The 13,506-nt window shown below is 42.5% G+C and overlaps 2 protein-coding genes and 1 pseudogene across 2 annotated transcripts in view; 1 reads left to right on the forward strand and 2 right to left on the reverse strand.

The window, feature by feature from the left end:
- LOC139163233 (zinc finger protein 202-like) overlaps window positions 1–7,090 on the reverse strand; it is a 102,607-nt gene extending 95,517 nt beyond the window's left edge. Inside the window, exons 1-2 of the mRNA XM_070744187.1 lie at window positions 6,978–7,090; window positions 5,453–5,524 (exon numbers count right to left, since the gene is read on the reverse strand). The gene's annotated coding sequence lies outside the window, so the exon portion shown is untranslated. The remainder of the gene's footprint in view (window positions 1–5,452; window positions 5,525–6,977) is intronic.
- LOC139160333 (zinc finger protein 208-like) overlaps window positions 1–13,506 on the reverse strand; it is a 123,425-nt pseudogene that overhangs the window by 99,089 nt on the left and 10,830 nt on the right.
- Window positions 7,302–13,506, forward strand: part of LOC139160341 (zinc finger protein ZFP2-like) — a 91,778-nt gene continuing 85,573 nt past the window's right edge. The window contains exon 1 of the mRNA XM_070738110.1: window positions 7,302–7,419. The gene's annotated coding sequence lies outside the window, so the exon portion shown is untranslated. The remainder of the gene's footprint in view (window positions 7,420–13,506) is intronic.

The following is a 13,506-nucleotide window of genomic DNA, read 5'->3' on the forward strand; positions in this document are numbered from 1 at the left end:
ATCTCAGGATTGAAATTAGGTTGTAAAAAAATGAAATATTTGGGAATTTGGTTATTTAAAAATCCATTAAAAATAACAACGGCCAATTATAACTTAATATGGAAAAAAATCCAGAAGCAGATCAAAAATTGGAAGGGTAAAAATTTAGGAAGAATGGCTAAGATTAGGGCCCTTAAGATGATGATAATACCAAAGATGATGTATTTGTTTCAAGTTTTACCGGGTAGTTTTCCTGAGGCAAAATTAAGAGAATGGGATAATAGACTAAGCTTTTGGATTGAAGGAGAGAAAAAATCCAGAATAAGGAAGCATTGGCAGTTTGCACAAGAAAAAGAAGGAGGTCGGGGAAGCCCATGCCTAGTATTATATAGAAATGCATTTCAAATTGAAAGGTTAATCGAGCTACAGTTATGGGGTGAAAAGAAATGGGTAGAATTAGAAAGAGAAATTAATAATATAAATAACAAAGAATTATTATTTAAAAATTGGAGTAGAATTGAAACCAGTACCCTAAGTCAGGGGTCCCCAACCACCGGGCCGCAGACCAGTACCGGGCCGCGGGGCATGTTGCACCGGTCCGTGGAGTCAGCAGCTGCCGGCCCTCATGCCGCCACCCCATCCCTCCAGCGCTTCGCCTCCCGCCGGGCAAGAGGCCTCGGGAGGCAGGTTCTGCTGGCCACAGGACGATGGATGGGACAGAGGGGCGGGAAGGACCGAGAGGCTCAAGCCTCTTTTGGCTTCTGCCGCGGGGCGCTTTTGCGTTTTTGGCTGGGGGGAGGCAGGGGGGCCAACCTGACCCCCTCTCTCCAGCGCTTAGCTCCCGCTGGGCAAGAGGGCTTGGGAGGCAGGTTCTGCCGGCCACAGGACGATGGCGGGAAAGAGGGGCGGGGAGGACCAGCACCCCCATGCTTAATCCCGCCCCCAACCACGCCCCTTTCCGCCCCCACTGGGCCATAGAAAAATTGTCTTGCTGAAACTGGTCCCTGGTGGAAAAAACATTGGGGACCACTGCCCTAAGTGATCCTTTTAAAGCATGTTTAGAAATATGGCTTAAATGGCAGAGGACAAGTGGAATAAAGGTATCCAAGCTATCAACGTTACATGTATTGAATATAGGGGATGATGCTAATTTAACTAGAATTATTAAAATGCTAAATAGTAAAGGGGTAATGAGAATTGAACAGTTATATGAGAAAGATGGAAGAGTTAGTAGAACTAGATTGGAATGGTGGATCGGTAAACAGAAATGGTTGCAGATTAATGCAATATGCACATATTTAAATAAAAGTGAGAATAAAGAAGCCTTCTTACGAGAAGAAAATAGCTTGGAAAAAATAATAAGTGTAAAGATAAATGAAAATAAAGCACAAGCCAGTAATATATATAGAATGCTATTGCAGAGGGAAGAAGAAGTAGTTAAAAGTTTAACAAGATGCTGGCAGGATGACTTACAAATAGACGAAAGAGAAATGGAAGAAATAATAGAAAATATATACAAGATTAAAAATACGAGAGTTAAAGAGATGAGAAGGAAAATTTTACATAAGTGGTACTATACACCTGTACAAATTGCACACTTCCAGGGGAAAGAGAAGGGTAAATGTTGGCATGGGTGCAAGAAAAAAGGAATTTTTATGCATATGATCTGGGAATGTGCAGAAATACAGAAATTCTGGAAGGTAGTCCAGAATGAAATTAATAAAATGTTAAACATTAAATGGATTATTACAAAAGAAACAGCAATCTTAATTAAATATAGGGAATTAGGAGAATTTAAGGAAATTAAAACTGTAGCATTGGAAAGTGCTCAAGCGGTGATAGTATTAGGATGGAAAGACTCTACAAAATGGACACTACAGAATTGGTACTGGTACATGGTGGATCACATACATTTTGAAATTATGGAAATAAGATTAAATAATTTTGATGAGAATAAACTAGAGAAGCTGATGGTGCGATGGAACAAGGTAAAAGATTATATGTTAAGTAGAATCTGTGATGTAAATACGAAAAATAAATTACAATCACTCTTTTAGTAAAAATTGTTCAAGATAGAGCCAAGGATCAATAGATAGATAAATAACTTAAAATTTTTTGAATCCTTCTATAGGGGTGAGGGGGGTGACGGGGGGTGTGTGTTGTTTGGTGATGGGCACATGCACTGTGCACTGTTATATGTTTGTTTTTTGTTAACCTATAAAATCAATTAAAAAAAATTTTTTTTTAAAAAAGATCTACAGTGATCCCCCGATCATTGCGAGGGTTCCGTTCCAGGACCCCCCGCAACGAGCGGGTTTTCGCGAAGTAGCGCTGCGGAAGTAAAAACACCATCTGCGCATGCGCAGATGGTGTTTTTACCCCCGCAGCGCTAGCGAGGAGCCGAAGATTGGGGTTCCTGTTTTAAAACGTCGCCGCCGGCATGGGCGGCTTGCCAACACCCCCCCGGACCCCCAACCCGGGTTTGGGGGGCTGCTAGGAAGCCGCCCATGCCGGCGGCGACGTTTTAAAACAGCCGCGCCGCTTTCCAATGAGTCCCGAAGACAAACGTCAAACTTCCGCGTTTGTCTTCGGGACTCATTGGAAAGCGGCGCGGCTGTTTTAAAACGTCGCCGCCGGCATGGGCAGCTTGCCAGCACCCCCCCGAACCCGGGTGAGCAGCGAGCGAACGGCGGGTGGCCGGGCGAAGGGCGGGCGAGCGGCGAAGGGCAGGCGAGCGGGTGCTGGGGAGGGCTTCTCGCCCTCCCGCCAGCAAGAGGGGGAGCGAACGGCGTGGGCAGGCTGCGGACAAGCCGTTCGCTCGGGCCACTTCCCAGCTGAGTACTCAGCTGGGAAGTGGCCCGAGCGAACGGCGTGGGCGGGAGAAGGGCGGGTGAGCCGCGGGCGCGCGGGCAGGCAGGCTGTGGACAAGCCGTTCGCTCGGGCCGCTTCCCAGCTGAGTACTCAGCTGGGAAGCGGCCCGAGCGAAGCGGCAGCAGCGAGGAGTTTGCGTGGGCGGTGGGGAAACTCCTCGCTGATGCCCGCCAAGAGGGGGAAGACCTAGGGAAGCCGCCCAGCAGCTGATCTGCCCGGCGCCATCTACGCATGCGTGCCCATAGAAAAAAAGGGCACGCATGCGCAGATGGTGTTTTGACTTCCGGGTTCAAAAATCGCAAATTAGCCTGTTCGCAATGGTCGGGAACGCAATAACCGGGGGATCACTGTACTTCCATACTAGGAGCAGCAAAACAGCATATCTTTTCCTTCTCCCTCTCAAGAGATGACCTTTATTTGGAGATATTTAAGTAAGAGACAGCCAATGGCATCTAACCACATCATGTCTGCCTGAACCCTGCCTGGAGAATAGAAAATCTTACCTAAAGAAGCCGTGTTTCTGTAATTCTCCAGCATGACTTCCCAATGCAGATCTTTTTGGTCAGGATCCAGCTGAGACCACTCGTCCTCAGAGAAATAAACAGCCACATCCTCAAAGGGCACAAGATCCTCCTGGGAAAAAAATAGTACAGAATAGGCCTTGGAGGGACTGCAATATCTGCCCTTGTCTTTAGAAATCCCCAAAGCAAAATTATGCATTAAGGTCCATGCTTAGTAGGATTCCAGGTTTGAGATGAGAAAATGGACAGAACAAAAATCATTTAACTGAAAAAATATTTTAGGTAGCTTTTATCATCTTGATTGATTCTACAGGACCTTTGGTGCCATTCAGTAAAAGATCTGTTTCTTTATGGGTGGGTTCCTCTACCATCCACTCTCAAAACACTCTTCTCAATCCATTAATGCATCCACCATCAAAAGACCCTCAGCACCTGGAGAGAATCAAGTGGCAGGTGGCCCTTGGAAACACCATCTATGAGTGTCTCTAATCTTCCTATGTTTGCAGAAGGAAGTTTCTGTGTCTCTGTGTTTTGTGTGTGTGTGTGCTGGCAAATTTGGTAAAGTACCATCAATATCCAGAGACACAAAACTCTTTGTAAAGCAAGGAAGCTACTAATAGTCTCAGCCATTGGCTGAATGGGAAACAAAGAAACAGAACATTTCCTAAGGACAACAGTTCTTACCCTTTGTAGCCACAAGGGACTTTCACAATAATTCTTGTACCAAACTTTTTCTTTATGGCCACTTTCAAACAATTACCTCATCTCTTCACCTGCTGAACTTATTTTTCTTACGTCTTTTTAATGTAAACAGTATATTTGCAAAATACAAAATGAACATTGTAACAAATCATTTTAAAATGATAATGTACCAGTATAAATGTACACTAGCTTGACCTTTTGAAGAAAAGGGCGAATGCTAATCTAATACATAATTTTCCTTCCCTTACTTGAGTTGGAGGATCAAGCAGTGTTTCATCTTCACCATAAGGAAGAGTCAGCCTCCCTCTATTCTCCCCTGTGAAGGACACAGAATTTTAAAATGCAAAATTAACAAAATAGGAGGAGGTGTGCTACAGTAACAAAAGCACAGAGAGGATGAGCCAGGTGAGATCTCTATGGGGAATGGGGGAGTCTTGTATTACCTGTGGATATTTCCTGATTTGTGTCACGCTGAGTAGTCCTGAAGAAAAAAAGTTCCTGAGAGGTGTCAGATAGATGCCTCCTTCCCTCAGGATCTCTGTTCTTCATTGTGAAGGGCTTGGAATATAAGCCAGAGAAAAGAAGAAGAATGAAAGGACCACAAAACCATAAAATGGATTCTTGTTCTGTTCTTTCAACACCATTTGAAAGCACCCAATCTCCATCAGTTAGGTTGGAAAAGAAGAAAGACAAGTTTCCCAAATCTTTCTTCTAGGAATGGATAATGGAACAATGTCCTTCAAGAATTAGTGAAATCTTATGAATGCCAGAGAACTGGTAATAAGGAGAATAGAATTAAAACACATTTTTTAGTATAACTAAACACTTTCTACCTTTCAGTGATGGAATTATCTCACCTGCAATTCTACCTGCTCCTCCTCCTCCTCCTCTGCCTGGCTCAGGAGGAAGCCTTCCACCAGGGCCACTGCCTGGGAACTGCTCTCTGCTCCACACTCCTGCACCCAGCTCTTCATCTGCAGGGGCAGAAGCGCCAGGAACTGCTCCAGAACTACCAGATCCAGCATCTCTGCTTTTGTGTGTTTTTCTGGTCTCAACCATTGACTACAAAAGGAATGGAGTTGGCTGCAAAGTCCTCGGGGACCCTCATTCTCCTGATATTGGAGGCTCCTAAAGTTCCAGGCATGAACTTGTGAAACGATGGTTTCCTCCTCCAAGATCTTCTGCCCAGATCTCCCCCAGATCTCCCCATGGCTCTCAGACTTAGAACCAGAAGGGCTTTTTCCAATTCTCTCATATGCCAAATGGCTTGCCATTCTTTTTCTGTCCTATTACACAATTGCAAATAGATTGAAGGAATCGTGAGGCTCTCCAAATGCTTTCTCCATTAATTGGAGCATTCATCTAGCCTGAGAACAAACCATTCAGCCCTCTTTGTTGAACAGAACTTTGTCTCTATGAAACGCTGTAGAAATCACTTCCAATTTACATATCTGAAACCGAAAACCAAATAAAGAATTAGAAAGTGATGCACTTAACCATTTAATAATAATCCTACTCCTGGAAGGAAGTATATTTCTCAGCTAGTGGAGGATTACAGTGGCACTGAGCAGTTAGTTTCTATGTGTAGTTGTGTGTGTGTTGCAGACTATGGGATTGACCCTCATCAAAATTTGGGAACTGGGTATGTCTAGTTTAATGAAAGGAAGGACTAAGGGGATACAGGATACCAGTGTTCCAATATTTCAGGGGTTGCTACAAAAAAGAGGGAGTCAAGCTATTCCCCAAAGCACCTGAGGGCAGAGCAAGAAGCAATGGGTATAAACTAATCAAGTAGAGAAGCAACTTAAAGCAGACCTTTCCTGACAGTTAGAACAATTAATCAGTGGAACAGGTTGCCTCCACAGAATACTCAGTTTCTAAGAAGAGATTGGACAACTATTTGTCTGAAGCGGTATAGCCTTTCCTGCCTAAGCAGGGTTTGGACTCTAAGGTCTCTTCTAACAGTGTTATTCTATAACTTTATTATTCTATACCTGCAAACAGAATTTACCCGACATGCCAATCCCTGAACACATTAACAAACCATGAACATTTACATAAAATGAAATCCAATGAAGTGAATCTTGCTTAAGATGTTCCATTTCCCTTTTTTCTGGGCTTGCTTCTTAAGAATCAAATTATAATATTATAGGGTGGCTGTCAGCATTCTAAATAGCATCTGAGAAATAAACCAAGGTCCCAGTCCAATTCTCTCAATCAGAGCTTGATTTATTAACAGAACCATGTTAGCTACGCCATTGTCATTCCGATTCTGAATCCTTCCCAGAATCCCACCTAGGTTAAGGTTCATCTTACATCCCCCACACCCACAAGTTCATCACGAGAGCCAGTCTGTGTGCAGGGGCTTATCAACTTCCTCTTCTCTTCAGTTGAGGCAGAACAAACAGTGGCTTTGGCTTGGAGAAAGGAATCTTTGGTTTCTACTCACTACCCCTCCCATCCCCCCTTGTGTTGTGTCAGGCTGAACTCACTAACTCCACATGAAGACTTCGGCCTGACACTGGCAGGTTCACAAAGACGTTGCCTTAAACCCAAACTGCAGGTGGTGAGTTCATGTGAAACACAAGGGAGATTGAGATTGAGATTATTTCCTTCTACCCTCCAAAGACAAATTGAACTGCAGGGGACCCACACTCCATGCAGGCCCTATTTTATTATCTTTTTTTAAAAAAAAAATTAATTATAATACAAAGATTAAAAAGAGCAGGCATATGGTGTTGTACATATTATATCATTCCACAGTATAATTGTTATTTGTCTACTTGTTGTACTTAAATTCTAAAATATATTATACAGAGCTGCCCATAGTTCCCCTTCCCTCCTAGGCTCTCCCACTATCGGGACACAGAAGACTGAACCTGGATGAAGGCATATATCTCTTACTTCTTCAGCGTGAGAACCTCCTGCTTCCCTCTGAATGGGAAAACATACACCGGTCACCCAGGACCACAACCGGGTCTCTTCTCTTCAAGACTTTCCTCCCGTTTTACCTCCTGCAAAATTCAAAGGGTTAAAGAGAGAGGTTGCAGTGTCCTAGAGAGGCAAGACTTAACATGTCACTTCCTTCTCACCCTCCTCTGTAATCCACCTGTGGCCCTCTACTGGTTTAATGGTGAAACACATAGATTTTATTTTATTTATTTAGTCAAGCATGTATTACATAAGACTAAAACAGGAGTTATCTAATACACATTCTATTTGTTCCAGGTCATCTCTGTTCCTAACTTCTAGCTAAGGCCTGCAAGATGCCTAACACTTTGTTACTTTTACCAGCTTTCTAACCATCCAGGATAGATACAAGCTTTACACCAACATATTCCCTGCTGTGAGTAAACATTCTTTATTTTTTATTTATTTTATTTATTTATTTTATTTATTTATTTTGTCCAATACACAATAATACAGAATGAAGGTTATAGAGGGTATAGTAGAGAAGAAATACGAGATATAGGAGAGCCTATAGGACAGGGGACGGAAGGCACTCTAGTGCGCTTATGTACGCCCCTTACTGACTTCTTAGGAATCTGGAGAGGTCAACCGTGGATAGTATAAGGGTAAAATGTTGGGGGTTAGGGGATGATACTACGGAGTCCGGTAATGAGTTCCACGCTTCAACAACCCGATTACTAAAGTCATATTTTTTACAGTCAAGTTTGGAGCAGTTAATATTAAGCTTGAATCTGTTGTGTGCTCTTGTGTTGTTGTGGTTGAAGCTGAATTAGTCTTTGACAGGCAGGACATTGCAACATGTGATCTTGTGGGCAATACTTAGATCATGTTTAAGATGTCATAGTTCTAAGCTTTCAAGACCCAGGATTGTAAGTCTAGTTTCGTAGGGTGTTCTGTTTCGAGTGGAGGAATGAAGGGCTCTTCTTATGAAGTATCTTTGAACATTTTCAAGGGTGTTAATGTCTGAGATCCGATATGGGTTCTTTGTTCTTGCCAGACATATTCCGAAATTACAGGCTTCCCGGATTTCTTTCAAGTGTATGCCATAACCTTGTTTTGTTTTAGCAGACAGCCCATGAGTGGGAAACTCTTGATGAGCGTTCAAGACTCTCTTATTATATCCCAACGATATTAAAGATGTCCAATAGACTTGGTCTTGTCTGATTCCTGATCTGGATTGCCTGAAAGGGTTAGTGGTCAGTAACTGTGGACAGACTTGGAAGAAGCATATTATTTGGCTCCCTGACAATCAGTTTCTGGCAAAAGAATTAAGACACAACTTAATTTTGAGACAGGAAAACAATAATTCTGCCTCTGCCTACCAGCATCAGGATTAGCGGCATCCTCACTTCAACCCGGAATTTGATAATCAGCAGCAGAGATCTTTTTATATGTTCTAACAAGAAAAATGAATTTTGCTTTCTAAGATTACAGAAATGTGAAGTGAATAAGAAATTGCATGTAGTCATGTATGATTGTGTAATCTTCTATGTTTTGTATTATTACTAAATTTATTAGTAGCAGATATTCCTTGATTTTTAAGAATCCACTTTTGTTCCGTAAGGTAAATCTCAGGACTTCTGCTATGGAAGTGTTCAGTTTACTTGTATAAGGTGACTAAGCAAATTTCCCAAGAAAGGTTTATTCAGATAATACTAGGAAGAGATTTCTTTATAGCACATATTCTTCAAATCTTTAATCAGACGGTATTATCATGCATCTGTTGACATTTATTCTGCAGAAATTGGGATGGAATTTAACTCGAGTGGGTGTGGTGTGGTATGATTTTCATGGGGTCAGAAGATGGGTTTGGCTCCACTCCCAAAATGCCCGTCTTCCTACCTATAGCCGTAGGCATTGAAAGCCAAGCTTTCTCACAGCAAGTCCCAATAGAGAGGCAGCACATGAATCCTCCTGGACCTGCCATTTCGTAAACATGCTACCGGGCTTCCCTGTAAGCCCCTGCGCCTTTGATTAGATTAGATTAGATTTATTGGATTTATATGCTGCCCCTCTCCGCAGACTCTTTGCTCCCTTGGTTGAAGCCTGATTCCCGAAGGAGCCCAGAGAACTGCTTTGAAACACTTTTAAATGAAATCATTTTCTGGTGGCAGATCCCCCTGCCCGATTGTAAAAGGAGTGCCTGAAATGTGAGGATCATGGAACAGAGCTAACTCCCTAGAAGATAGGCTGAAGATACAGATGGATCTTGACAGGCTTGAGCACTGTGTTCTATCTAAGAAAATGAAATGCAATGTAGAGAAAAGTAAAGTCCTACACTTAGGTTAAAGCCCCCCAAAAGTATACATATAAACCGGGTGAAACCAGGCTTTCTGGAAGTGACTGTGAGAGGGAATTTGGAGAACCAAGTGGACAACCAGCTAAACATGAGCCAGCAGTGTGCAGCGACAGCCAATAAAGCTTATGCAATCTTGAGCTGCATCAAAAGAGGGATACAATCAAGATCAAGTGAGGTATTAATACCCCTCTATAGAGCCTTGGTTAGACCACACCTCGAGTACAGCATCCAGTTTGGGTCACCACGCTATAGAGAAGATGTTGAGACTCTAGGAAAAGTGCAGAGGAGAGCAACCAGAATGATTAGGAGATTAGAGACTAAGACATATCAAGAATGGTTACAGAAACTGGCCACGGCTAGTCTAGATGGGTCTAGTCTCCTGCTTGAGCAGAGGAGCAGGGCGTTTGGACTAGATAACCTGCAAGGTCCCTTCCAACACTATCAATCTGTTTGTCAGGCCGAAGCTATAATTTGAGTAGAGACTTTGGCCTGCCACAATCAGAGTAATACAGTGGGAATTCGGAGGGGCGGTTATATGAGGGGGAAATATACTAGCCATAACAAATTCCCTCTAGAAGATTCAAGGTCATCCTTTCTTAGCACCAACCGAAGGATGGAGGAGGTCTGTGGATTTGCAGACAACCAGACTCATCCACGTGATGAACTTGTGGGTGTGAAGATGAGAGATGAACCCAGTGAAGGGCTACCAAAATTTTTAGTACCACCGTGGGTGTGGCTTATTTTGTGGGTGTGGCTTGCCAGCCATGTGGCCAGTTGGGAGTGGCTTGACAATCATGTGATCTGACCCAGGATTTTCCAAGAACCTCAAAACAATCCTCATGTCAATGGATTCAAAACAAGCAGGTCATCAAATTTCCCCACATCCTAGAAGTGAACAGCTGTAGAACAGTGAAATAACAGAAACATCTCACTTAGAATTTTGAAAGCACATTTTGAGCATTGTCGTAAACTACTCAAGGCTCACTTATACCGCCAGGCATGGGGAAGTTGAGATATTCCTTCCCCCTAGGCCATTACAAGTTATGCATGGTATGTTTGTGTGTATGTTTGGTTTTATAATAAGGGTTTTTAGTTGCTTTTTTTATTATTGGATTGTTACATGTTGTTTTATCATTGTTGTATTCTGCCCCGAGTCTACGGAGAGGGGCGGCATACAAATCCAATAAATTATTATTATTATTATTATTATTATTATTATTATTATTATTAGTCATAAAGGTACCTTCATGATTAAAATGGAGACTCACAAAATAATCATTTACTCAAAGGCAACAATCTAAAGTGTTCCTTGCTACTTCCACAACCTAAGTGAACATCCCAAAATGCCCCATTCCACATAAGAGTCTTAACCCTCCTTCCTGCAGACGACCAGACCTCTTTTCTAGGGAATACTATAGGCATTCAGAAAGGAGGGAGAGGCAGAAATCCAGTTCACATAGAATTAATACCAGGTTTTATCTCCTTATACTTTTCCTAGACAATTTTGTTTGTAGTAGAATCGCTGACTTTGGGGTTTTTAAACTCTTTTGGGAAGAACACAGAGGGTAACCAAAGAGGACGCCCTACATTTTCTTTCAACATCTTTTGGTGCAAATTGGGTGCTCTAGGGTGGAGTTCCATTTTGGCTACCCCACTGCGTTCCCCCCCCCCCCCGTCCGGGTAGTAGCCTAATCCTGATTATATGAACCTTAACATGGGTGGGGAACTGTAGGAAAAGTTAGTACTGGTTTAACTACAGTAGGTAACCAACATGACTCTGACAATAAATTGGAGCTTGGAAGAAGGCCAAGGTCTAGACTCTGATTTATGTCTCAGATGTTATTTGGAAGGCTTACACTGCTTATTAAAAAATGTCAAAAGAAGGACATTTTAAACACTTTGTGTGTAATGAAGTAGGAAGAAACAACTGAGTGGCAGGAAACTCTTGAAAAGAAAATCCCAGGATTTAACAAATGAAATCTAGAATTAACATAGATTCATAACCAAATGTATCTCTGTACAGGGAATTACATCATTCCTGCTCCTGTCGCTCTCTCTCCACAGTCCATGCACTTACATGACTTCATCCTTTTATGGATGTTCCTATGGGAAGTAAGACTACTGGTTTGTCTGAAATCCTTTCCACACGCCAAGGATTTGTGTGGGTTTCTCTCTGTGTAGATCCTTTTATTACCAGCCAGTTGATTCCTGTAAGTAAAAGTCTTGCCATTCTCTCTGCTGTCATATGGCTACTCCCTGTTCTGCCTGACACTGGTTGAGCAGCAGATAAAGACAAAAACACACACAGAGACTGGAGGTTTCCAAAACACAAAATATATTGCTTTACAAATAAGCTGAAGAATGTCTTTTTATTATTAATTAATTAATTATGTATGCCGCCCCTCTCCGAAGACTCGGAGCAGCTTTATGACCAAAAGTTCAGGATTATCTGCCAAGCCGATAACGAATGTCCCAAACAGCAGAAGGTTTGTAAAGAATGCCTCCAAACTGAGCTGCAGCAAAGGAATTCACTCTATTGTTCAATAGCTACAGTCTTTCAGAACAAAGGTGTCCAAAAACTGGGCGGTTTTCCATGGATGCAACATGTTGGTTTAGAGAGGGAAACCCAGATCCGTTTCATTGTCTTTTAAACCACAAATGAAAACTCCTGCAAAAGGTTCTCCCACAAAATCTGTTATCAGAGGAACTGGCCATGAGCCAACCACAACACTCCCCTGTGTGGATCCTTCTATGAGAAGTAAGATAACTGTTGGAACTAAAACCCTTTCCATACTCCATGTATATGGCTTCTCCCCTGTGTGAATCCTTTGATGGAATTATGACTAGTCTGTTGGCTAAAGCCCTTTCAACACTCCCTATATTCATATGGCTTCTCCCCTGTGTGGATCCTTTGATGTGAAATAAGATGAGTATTTCGCCTGAAGCTCCTTCCACACTCCATCCATTTTTATGGCTTCTCCCCTGTGTGGATCTTGTGATGGCGGGTAAGATGAGCATTATTACTAAAGTTCTTTCCACACTCTGTGCATTTATATGGCTTCTCCCCTGTGTGGATCCTTAGATGTGAAATAAGATTAGTATCTTGGCTAAAGCCCTTTCCAAACTCCATGCATTTATACGGTTTCTCCCCTGTGTGGATCCTTTGATGGCGTGTAAGATCATTGCTTATTCTGAAGCCCTTTCCACACTCCGTGCATTTATATCGCTTCTCCCCTGTGTGGATCCTTAGATGGGATGTAAGTTTATTGTTTTCAATGAACTCCTTTCCACACTCCATGCATTTGTATGGCTTCTCCCCTGTGTGGATCCTTAGATGGGATGTAAGTTGACTGCTTTGTCTGAAGTCCTTTCCACACTCCATGCATTTGTATGGCTTCTCCCCTGTGTGGATCCTTAGATGGGATGTAAGTTGACTGCTTTGTCTGAAGTCCTTTCCACACTCCATGCATTTGTATGGCTTCTCCCCTGTGTGGATCCTTAGATGGCGTGTAAGTTTATTGTTTTCAATGAACTCCTTGCCACACTCCATGCATTTGTATGGCTTCTCCCCTGTGTGGATCCTTAGATGGGATGTAAGTTTATTGTTTTTAATGAACTCCTTTCCACACTCCATGCATTTGTATGGCTTCTCCCCTGTGTGGATCCTTAGATGGGATGTAAGTTTACTGCTTTGTCTGAAGTCCTTTCCACACTCCGTGCATTTGTATGGCTTCTCCCCTGTGTGGATCCTTTGATGGCGTGTAAGATCATTTCTTTGTCTGAAGCCCTTTCCACACTCCATGCATTTGTATGGCTTCTCCCCTGTGTGGATCCTTAGATGGGATGTAAGTTTATTGTTTTTAATGAACTCCTTTCCACACTCCATGCATTTATATGGCTTCTCCCCTGTATGGATCCTTTGATGTGAAATAAGATTAGTATGTTGGCTGAAGCCCTTTCCACACTCCATGCATTTATATGGCTTCTCCCCTACGTGCATCCCTTTCTCAGATATCACTCTTTCTCTAGAATGAGTGAATGTCCCACTGTAATTTTTTCCACTGTCTTTGCATATATAGTCTTCTGGTTTGGGTTCAGTTGAATAATATTCATTTACATCTAATATGTCTTTGAATAGTCCTGCACCTTTCCTAATATATTTTT

The sequence above is a fragment of the Erythrolamprus reginae genome, chromosome 2 (genome assembly GCF_031021105.1).
Source record: "Erythrolamprus reginae isolate rEryReg1 chromosome 2, rEryReg1.hap1, whole genome shotgun sequence".
NCBI classification, from domain to species: Eukaryota; Metazoa; Chordata; class Lepidosauria; order Squamata; family Dipsadidae; genus Erythrolamprus; species Erythrolamprus reginae.